Here is a 9,935-nt window from a genome sequence, read left to right on the forward strand (position 1 = left end):
GCATTCATCCACACGAAACATGAAAAGTCAGGTCAGCTGCCAATAGAGACCACCGTTATTGCAAAGGCTTTTCTGTATAGTACATCTTACAAGAGGCCTCAATTACGAGCTCCCTGCTATTTTAGGATCTCCACACATACTCCTGTTTGCGCAGGTATCTCAATTACACATGCAAAGTGTACCAAGCCCAATAATTGACAGGTGCAATAAAGTCCCCATCTCCCACATAAATGTTGGCGGGTCTAATCTGCCAGAATTTAACAGGTGGGAAAGGCCCGATAAATATCAGAACATGTGGATTTAGTGCTACAAAAATCATTTTAGGGCAAATCATGGCATAGGTGCCATTTATCGCACCCACTAAATTCCGAACCCTCGTGGTGTCAGATTTTACGGGGTGCTAGAAATACAGCAACTCTTGCTAAGCACTTGTTATCAAACCTCAATCTAATGCTAACTCCTTCCCTCATCCTCCTTCTCACATTATCAGTTGTGACAATCCTCTCCTGCTATGGAACACATACAGTCAATGAATCAACGACATTTCTCTCATCACTATCTTTTCAATTCTGATGAATATTTTTCACCACAGATTCCGTACCTTTAAAATATTCCCAGACTGGATCCAGAGAATTCTACAGCAATGCCCGAGTGCTCCGGTAAATGGCACTGTGTGGCTCATTGGTGACTCCGTGCTGCCCCAGAAATGACAAAAGTAGTGCCTTATATAAGCATCACTCCTGCCACAATAATGTCAGGTTATTTTTTCTGCGCCCTTTGACGTGAACCCACAGCGCTGCTCCCAATGTCTTCATTTTTTTTTAAACAATTCCAAAACTTTTTTCAGTGTGCTTGCGAACATTGTTCCAACCGAAAACGACAGTATTCAAATCATGTTGAGACTGAAGAAAGCAGATGTTGCACCGACCTGTAGGAGCAGTGTCTATGGTGCTTTGGCTCCGGGCACAACTGTTAGTCATGTGACAAGTGTGCCCGCAAGCATCTGTAAGTGATTTAAGACCAAGAGGTTAAACACCACGGCCATCATTACGATGTTGGACACCGTTGCTGGAAAGTAACCGCCCGACCACGGGTCGGCGTTTCTACATTCCAAATTAGGATGCGACTGCACATAGTGCGACCGGAAACTTCAATTTTTCAATGGGAGCTTCTGTGGCTGGCTTAAAACGGCCACAGCACAAGCTCCCATTGAAAAATTGAAGTTTGTAAACATCCCAGCACCGTGAGGCAGCACCTCATGGTGCCTGCCACATGGTGCAGGGATGTTGAGGGGGCACCATAGGTGCCCTCCGGGACCAAATGCGGAGGGCCAGGGGGGAAGGGGACCCTGCTAGGGGCCCCCAAAGTCAGTTTCTGACAGCCAATCCATGTGGAAAAGGTCGATATGGATTGGCTGTCGGAAACGGACATCATGATCCCGACGGTGGAAATGCCGTCCTTAAGGGATTATGGTGCATTTCCGACTGACCGACGGGTTCCTTGAGCCCGTCGGAACCGCGTTGGGTTCCCCCGCAATTTTAAACTCAGACAGCTGTCATCCTAATGCGGAGGCTGGACTTTAAACCTACCATGTCAGGGGGAAACACTCCGACCAGCAGTCGGAGGCTTTCCGCCCGACATCGTAATGAGAGCCTATGTTGCCTCTATGAGGCCTCTGATCATTGGCAGAGAGCTGGAGCCATATCAATCTTCTAGAGTTTCAGGCTATTCGTCTGGCCCTGAAAGGCTTTCTACCGTCCATCAAAGGGAGACTGACGCAGGTGCTCATGGACAACACGGCCGCCATGTGGTAGTTCAACAAGCACAGCAAGTTGGGGTCTTGGATGCTGTGGCAAGAGGCGCTGTGCTTCTGGAGTTTGCAGGACCCAAATAACATCTTCCTGATTGCCAAACACATGACAGGCTCTCTGGATGGCAGATCGGACAAGCTGAGCAGGTGCCATCCAGTGAACTACAAGTGGTGTTTCATCCTGAGGTGCCACAGGGAGAAGGAAGTGCCCTGGCTAGAACCATTCCCCACCATCAAGAATGTGCAATGCCAACAATTCTGTGCACTGGTGTTTCCTCAAAGGCACTCGTTAGAGGCTTCATTCTGGCTGGAATGGACAAAAGAGCGCCTGTAAACATTTCCACCGCTACCTTTACTACTATCTTGAGTTCTGAGTAAGATCAAGATAGACTGAGCCCTACTCATATTATCACCTGCCAGGCTGTACAGTGGGCACAGTCAAAGAGTATGCCAGCTCTTTTGGCTTTTCTGTGCTTATCTCACCAACCATCTTTAAGTCACTAGTTGTGATGCATTTTATAAAAGCTTTGACTCACGTCTCTACTCAAACTATTAATTATGCTTTAATGGCATCTGAACTTTGTCTTCATGTTTCTCATCTGCACGCCTTGGACCCTAAGCACACCAGTTCTTTAAAACTATTAACACAAAAGACCAATTTCTGCATTGCTATTATGTCAGTGCGCCACACCGGCACTTTTGATCCACCCCCCCATACACCGCCTTTTCCCCCAACAACCTGATACCGATATCTGTGGCGGCCTTCCTACCGAAGGTCATGACTCCCTCCTACGTTGGCCAATCGATTACTCTCCAAGTGTTTTTTGCACCACCTCACCCCTCAAAGGAGGAGAGACTTCATCAGTTTGAGTCTAGAAGGGCTCTGAGCGTTTACATTTATCGCAGAAAAGACCATCGTGTGGATGATCACCTCTTCATCAGTTTGTTGATGCAAAGAAATGAAATGCGGTGCAGCAGAGGATCATGTGAAGGTGCCTAGTCCTTTGTATTAAAATATGCTATACACTGACCAGGAAGCCATCCACCGATGGCCAGTGGACGCATTCCAGCAGGGCGAAGCCCCCTCAAGGGCTTTTGTGAGATAGATATCTCTTCTAGACGAATATGACTCATTACAACGTATAGTAATACAACGCGTGCCATTACAACGCGGGTATTACTACGCGTTGTCATTACAACGACATGCCATTACATCGCATACTTTTACCACGCATATTCCTTTACCACGCATGCCATTACAACACAAAGGCATGCATGGTAGAATACTCATAGTAAAGGTATGAAAGGTAAGTGACACTACACTGCCCTACTCTGACCCCCAGTCCTAACTTACCCTGCATGACCCCCTGACACTTCCCTAAACCCTAAAACACTACTCTGCACTACACAAACACCACAACACTACCCTAAACCCTAAAACACTACCCCCAGCACGTCCCTCCCCCGACCCCCAGTCCGGTCCCTACACTCAAACACTACCCTGCACGACCCCCCGACACTACCCTAAACCCTAAAACACTACCCTACACTACACAAACACCACAACACTACCCTAAACCCTAAAACACTACCCCCGGCACAACCCTCCCCCGCCCCCCAGTCCTAACAATGATGTGGATAGCCATTACATCACATGCGTTGTAAAAGCGCATGCAATGTGATGGTATGCGTAGTAATGGTTACGCGTTGTTACATCGCATGCGTTGTAACGCACGCGATGTAATGACTTGCGGTGAAACAGCCGCATTGTAATGGCTGTTTACTCTTCTAGACATCTGCTGGGCTGTGACATAGGCGCTGGTGCATAGGTTTACGAAGTACTACTGCCTTGAAAGTCAAGCCCAGTGTGAAGGTCACTTCGTCTGCTCGGTTCTGCAGGACATTTTATTCTGAGCCCACTCCCCAAGCCCTCCACCTTCTGGAGCTACTGCCATGCTATTTAATCTAATGGTGAGGAATCTGCGGCTAGAGGCACCATCAGAATAATAAGTTACTTACCTTCGGTGACACACTTCCTGGTGGATATTCTATCTAACCACAGATTTAGATCTACTTCATCTGTGGAGTAGCCTCTTTACCGTCTAAAAAGGTCTAAAATTAGGAATCAGAACACTCTCTCAGGCAATTTGTTCTACATTCCACGTCTGTGGGCTCGGATGGAAAAAGATTGAAGAAACTAACATCAGGGCTCACAGATGACGCTTATATACAGCTCCGCTCTGTCACTTATGGGGTGAAATGAAGTCACTGCAGATCCACACAGCGCCATCTACTGTCATGTGAGAGCAGTGCTGGAGAATTCTTCACATCCAGTCTGGCACCTGTGGATAATCTTCCATTTGAGTGAATGTTTTACATTTGATCGTAAGCGTGCTGTGGTACCACTAATGACTATAGAGGTGTACACTCTTGTGTGAGTATTTTGTAAACTCTTACAAAGCCATTTCACCATCCCACCACATCCCTCATATGGCGTGCCCTCCTATTGCAGATGAACGAAAGTTTCCCTCACCCAGACCTTGCATCCTCAACTCTGGTTTTGGGACATGGTGAGGGGAAACTTCATTTACCACGCATTAAAAACCATGAAGTGCCTTTACGAGGTGGGCACTGCAATGAATGCGACGTTACTACGCATTCCTTCAGCACATAAGTCATTACGATTTTAAGTCAAACACATTCCCTACACATACACAGATTGGAGTTGGAATAGTAAATTATACTATTCCAAAGTCCATTGCTTCCCTAAAGCAAGTCATTGTAACAACTTGCGTGCTAAAGGAACACATGGTAATGACGCAGTGTTTGTTTAGACTGCGATGTCAAAGCACGTGTGGTTTAGGCATGCGTGGTTGTGTCATACAACCCATGGTAATGTTGAAGCACTCCCATGACATACTTGGAAAATCATTCTCACACTAGGCCACGAAAGAAATATTACAGACAAGTCAGAGTAAGGTATATTTGCATCATCAAACAGAATTAGAAACAACCTTCATAACAGACATGATTTAAAATAGTGACCATATCAAGCAGGCTCAGTAAACATAAACTTATTCGGCTCAAGTGTCTATAACGATCATACCAGAAACCTTTTAATTAACCCTGCATTTGGTATATTTTGAAATAATTGTAAAAAATCTGAACATTAAGAACATTGATCATTTCAGTCAGGCAGGACTACACATAATTTGTATGTTGTGTATAATAAACACCTGCCACAGGCAATGCCGGTTATTAAATGCCTTGAAATTTCACACCTGATCTGCAAGCAAGGGCCAACTCCGGTCTAGCTCAACACAACCCACCCCTCTCAGGGGTCCCCCAACACGTGAGTGACCATATCCCAGGTATAAAGTCCGTTTACAGTTTCTAGCAAGCAACTGATTCTGCGACGACTCTACTGGCCCTTCAGAGATTCTGGCGTCAGAGTGACTTTCATCATCCACACCCTTCCAACCTTTTACAGGAGTATCTGACGTGAATGATCCTAGCTCATCTTCTGTAAAATTCAGTCCCCTTCAGGTGCCATTAATGAGCACTAGAAAGAAAGTAGCCCCCCAGCGTGTCAGACACTTCCGTTCTGTTTTTAGAACCGGGTGGCCGTGGGGTGGAGCCCTGGAGCCTCCCCCCTTTTTCACTCCAATAGGGTCGTTGGATTGTAGGCCGACTGTCCCTCCTGCAGTGCAGAATGACAATTTATAACACTCTAGGACACCTGTGTATAATATAGACAGTAGCAGCTGGCATGACTCTCAGGTGGCGGGCGGACACGGGAGTGAAGGAGAGGCGAGGGGGTGAGCAATGGAAAAAAAAGATATACACTTACCTTGCTGCCAGTTCCCGTGTCTCTGCTCCTCGTGGGACAGGAAGCTAGGATGAACAGCTAGGCTCCCCTGACCAATCACAACGCTGCAATGCAGCATTGTGATTGGTTTTGAGTGTCCTTGTTCGACGCTAAACCAGGAAATGGGGGCCTGGGCATGTTCTCCATGCAAGCTGTAATGCAGCTAGAATGGAGAACGGGAAAGTGCACATGACTGTTTTGGGCAGCCCGAGAGGTCCGACCAAACAGTAATTGCGCACTTAGGAGTGGGCAAACCACTCCTCCCCTGCCCTGCTCCGAGAGCAAAGCAGCACCGCCCACCCAACCGGCCGCAAATGAAACAGAAAATAATATAACTCAAAGTTATTATCATTTTATATCCTTTACATTGCACTGCTCAAAAGAGGAGGAGCCGCCACTGAATATAGAAAGTTAATTACCACATCTATTGCCCGGGTTAATTACCGGTAATCTTCATTGCTCCGAGTCCTTGTCTTCCTCGCCACAGTATTCACTAATGAGCCTTCGGCTCCCACAGAAACTCCAAATGCAATTTTACATTCTAGTCTCCCTCTCCCTCCAATATGGCCCCCAGCTACGACAGCCAATTCCATAAAGATACAGAAAGCTCCAAAACGACCTGAGAAACCAAGCCGCAGACATGAAGCCAAGAAGAGGGCTGGGAGGGAAAGGGAAACTATACTGTGGCGAGGAAGACAAGGACTTGGAGTAATGAAGATTACCGGTAAGTAACCGGGGCATTACCCCCTCGTCCGTCTTCCTCGCCACAGTATTCACTAATGAGCCGATACCAAAGCATATCAGCTTCATGAAAGAACAGAGTCCACCAGTAAAGTCAGCAGGTAAGCAAAACTTTAATACAACAACAGGAAAGAGACACAGAGACCCTCCAACCTATAGGACCCCAGAACCCAGCACAGAAGAGGCAAAGGCAACCGAAGCACCACCACCAATCTGAAGACGGTAGTGCGACATGAAGGTATGAGGGGAAGACCAAGTGGCAGCACAGCAAATATCCTCCATGGACACCCCCTTGAAAGCGGCCCAGGAGACAGCAACCGAACTAGTGGAACGCCCTTGAATAGGAAGAGATGGAACCAAGGAAGAAGAACCGTAAGCCAACAGAATAACGTCCTTAATCCAATGACTGATAGTGGATAGGGAAGGATGCAAACCCCTACGGGACAAACCAAAATTCACAAACAAATTGTCCACCTTGCAAAAAGAAGAAGTCCGATCCAGGTAAATCAACAAGGCGCGCCGAACATCCAGAAGATGCAGCAACGACTCATCCCCAGAGGAAGGATCAGGACAAAGAACCGTAAGAATCACCTCAGCAGAACGATGAAAAAAAGAATTCACCTTCGGAAAAAAGTGGGGTGAGGGCGCAGCACAACACGATCATCCAGAATACACAAAAAAGGAGCCGACCGCAGGAAAGCCCCCAACTCCCCAATCCTCCTGGCAGAAGCAATAGCCACAAGAATGACGACCTTAAGAGTCAACAATTTCAGATCAACCGACTCCAAAGGCTCAAAAGGAACCAACTGCAGCGCACGCCGAACAGCGGAAGATCCCAAGAAGGAGAAGACAGAACAGGACGGGGATGCTGAAAAGCCAGAGACTTCAAAAGCCTGGACACCAACGGCGCCACAGAAACCAAAGGAAGAGCATGAAAGGCCCGAATGGCAGCCCACTGTGCACGAAGAGTAGAGATGGCCAAACCCAAATCAAAACCCTCATGCAAAAAATCAAGAACAGGATCCAAGTCAGACAGAGACAAACCGTGCCAAACGCACCAAGCAGCAAAGTTGTCCCAGTGTTTCGCATAGGAACGCAAAGTAGATGGACGCCTGGACCGCTGAATAACATCAGCAACCACCACCGAACACCCACCCCGAATCAGGGAGTCCCTCTCAAGAGCCAGGCCCGCAGACCCAAGGACTGGAACACCGGAAGAGGAAGCGGAGGCCCCATCAGAGGAAAAGGATCGAAGGGCAACAACCACCCTGTGCCCACCGCCAACTCCAACAAGAGAGGAAATCACAGGCGGCGACGCCAACCTGGCACAATCAGAAGAACAAGGGCCCCCTCCCTCTTAATCTTCTGCAACACAACGGGGATCAGGGGAACAGGAGGGAACGCATACAACAGGCCCTTCGGTCACAGGAAGGACAGAGCATCTATCCGCCACGCTTCCGGACACGGCATAATCGTGCAAAAGCAACGGATTTTCACATTGGACCGGGAAGCAAACAGGTCCGCAATCGGAGACCCAAACCTCCTCCGCAAAGCCTGGAACATCCGGCACGTCAGAGACAAGGAACCCATGGACGGAAAGACCCTGCTCAGGTAGTCCGCAACCACGTTCTCCCGACCTGGAAGGTAAACAGCCGACAGCGACTCTAGGTGCAACTCTCCCCAAGAACAAATCTGGTAACTGAGGGTAACTGAGGGAAGGAACCCGGCAGTCCCCCTGATGATTGAGATACACCATGACCACCTGATTGTCCGTCCTGACCTGAACATGATGACCCAAGAGAAGGTCCGAGAAGGCCATTAGACCCAACTGGACAGCCTTCAGTTCTCTGTAATTCGACGAACAAGACCTCACAGTCGGATCCCAAAGACCCTGAGTCGAAGAGTCCCCCAGAGTAGTACCCCAGCCCAAGAGGCTGGCATCGGTAGTGAGGACCCGAGAAGGAATTACCAGAAAAGGACAACCCCAGGAGAGATGAACTACGTCCAACCACCACTCCAGGGCCACCCGAACCCCCACTGACACAGGAATCAAGAGATCGAGATCTTGAGAACAGGGGTCCCAATGCAGCAAAATGTGGGACACCATGGGATACATGTGTAGGCGAGCCCAAGGAACCACGGACAGGGAAGCGGACATGATACCCTGAACCCTCAACCAAAGTCTCGCAGGCTGGGAAGGACCCAACAGCAGGGATCGAACAGCATACAGTAGGGATTCCCTCCGAGCAGGTGGCAGGAACACCGACCCCAACAGAGTCCTGAAACGAGCCCCTATGAAAGTCAGATCCTGCGAAGGAACCAGGGAGGACTTCCCCACATTCACCAGGAAGCCGTGCTGTTCCAGGACCTGGCACACCCTCTGGACATGGATCACCGCCTTAGAAAGAGAAGAAGCAGAAATCAATAAATCGTCCAGGTAGGGAAACACCTGAATGCCCTCCCCATGTAAATGACCAATGACAGGTGCCAGAACCTTCGTAAACACCCTGGGTGCAGAGCAGAGACCAAAATTCAATACCTGCAATTGGAAGTGCCGACCCAGGACACAGAACCGCAGAAAACGCTGACTAGCGGGGTGCACAGGCACATGGAGATAGGCGTCCTGTAGATCGATTGACGCTAGAAAGTCTCCCCGAGAAATCAGAGGGAGGATCAACTTCAGAGACACCATCTTGAAAGTCTGAGGAGGAACGAACCCATTCAGCCACTTCAGGTCCAGGAAAGGCCTGAGATCCCCCGTGCACTTGGACACAAGGAACAGGATGGAGTATACCCCCAACCCCCGCTGAGTCTCCGGAACCGGAATCACAGCACCTTTTGCCAGAAGAGAGTCTATACCGGCCAAAAGCGCCGCTTTCTTGAGAGCCAACCTGGGGCAAGGAGTGGACCTGAAATAGTCTGGAGGATCCTGGCTGAACCCAAGGCGAAAACCCTCGGAAACCACCCGAAGGACCCACTGATCTGACACAGTCATTCTCCAGGATGCCAGGAAGAATCGTAGCCGACCCCCAACCGGAACCTTCCCCGGGGAAACAGAGTCATGACTTGGAGGGAGCAGAAGCGGAGGATTGAACATTGGAGAACCGGGACTTATCAGCGGAAGGGGCACCCCGACCACGCCCCCTACCATGAAAGGGCTGGTGAACACGGCCCCTACGAGAAGGCCCAAAGGCACGGGTAGCACCAAAAGAACGGAAACGACCAGCCCGATCCGGAGCCAGCAGTTTTCTATCCTCCGCCGTCTTCTTCACCATATCCTCCAAAGGAGGACCAAAAAGCTTAACTCCAGTAAAAGGAATATTCATAAGCAAAGACTTCTGGGCAGCATCAGCCTTCCACGAGCGCAGCCACAACTGGTGCCTAGCCACCACTGAAGAACCAGCCGCAGAAGCAGCCGCACCCAAGGCATCAAAAGAGACGTCCGAAAGAAGACGAACCTGTTGTTCCATCATGGCCAACGTAGAGGAGATATCCTCGCCCTGTTCCAACAGTTCA

Source organism: Triturus cristatus, chromosome 3_2, assembly GCF_964204655.1.
Source record: "Triturus cristatus chromosome 3_2, aTriCri1.1, whole genome shotgun sequence".
Lineage (NCBI taxonomy): Eukaryota > Metazoa > Chordata > Amphibia > Caudata > Salamandridae > Triturus > Triturus cristatus.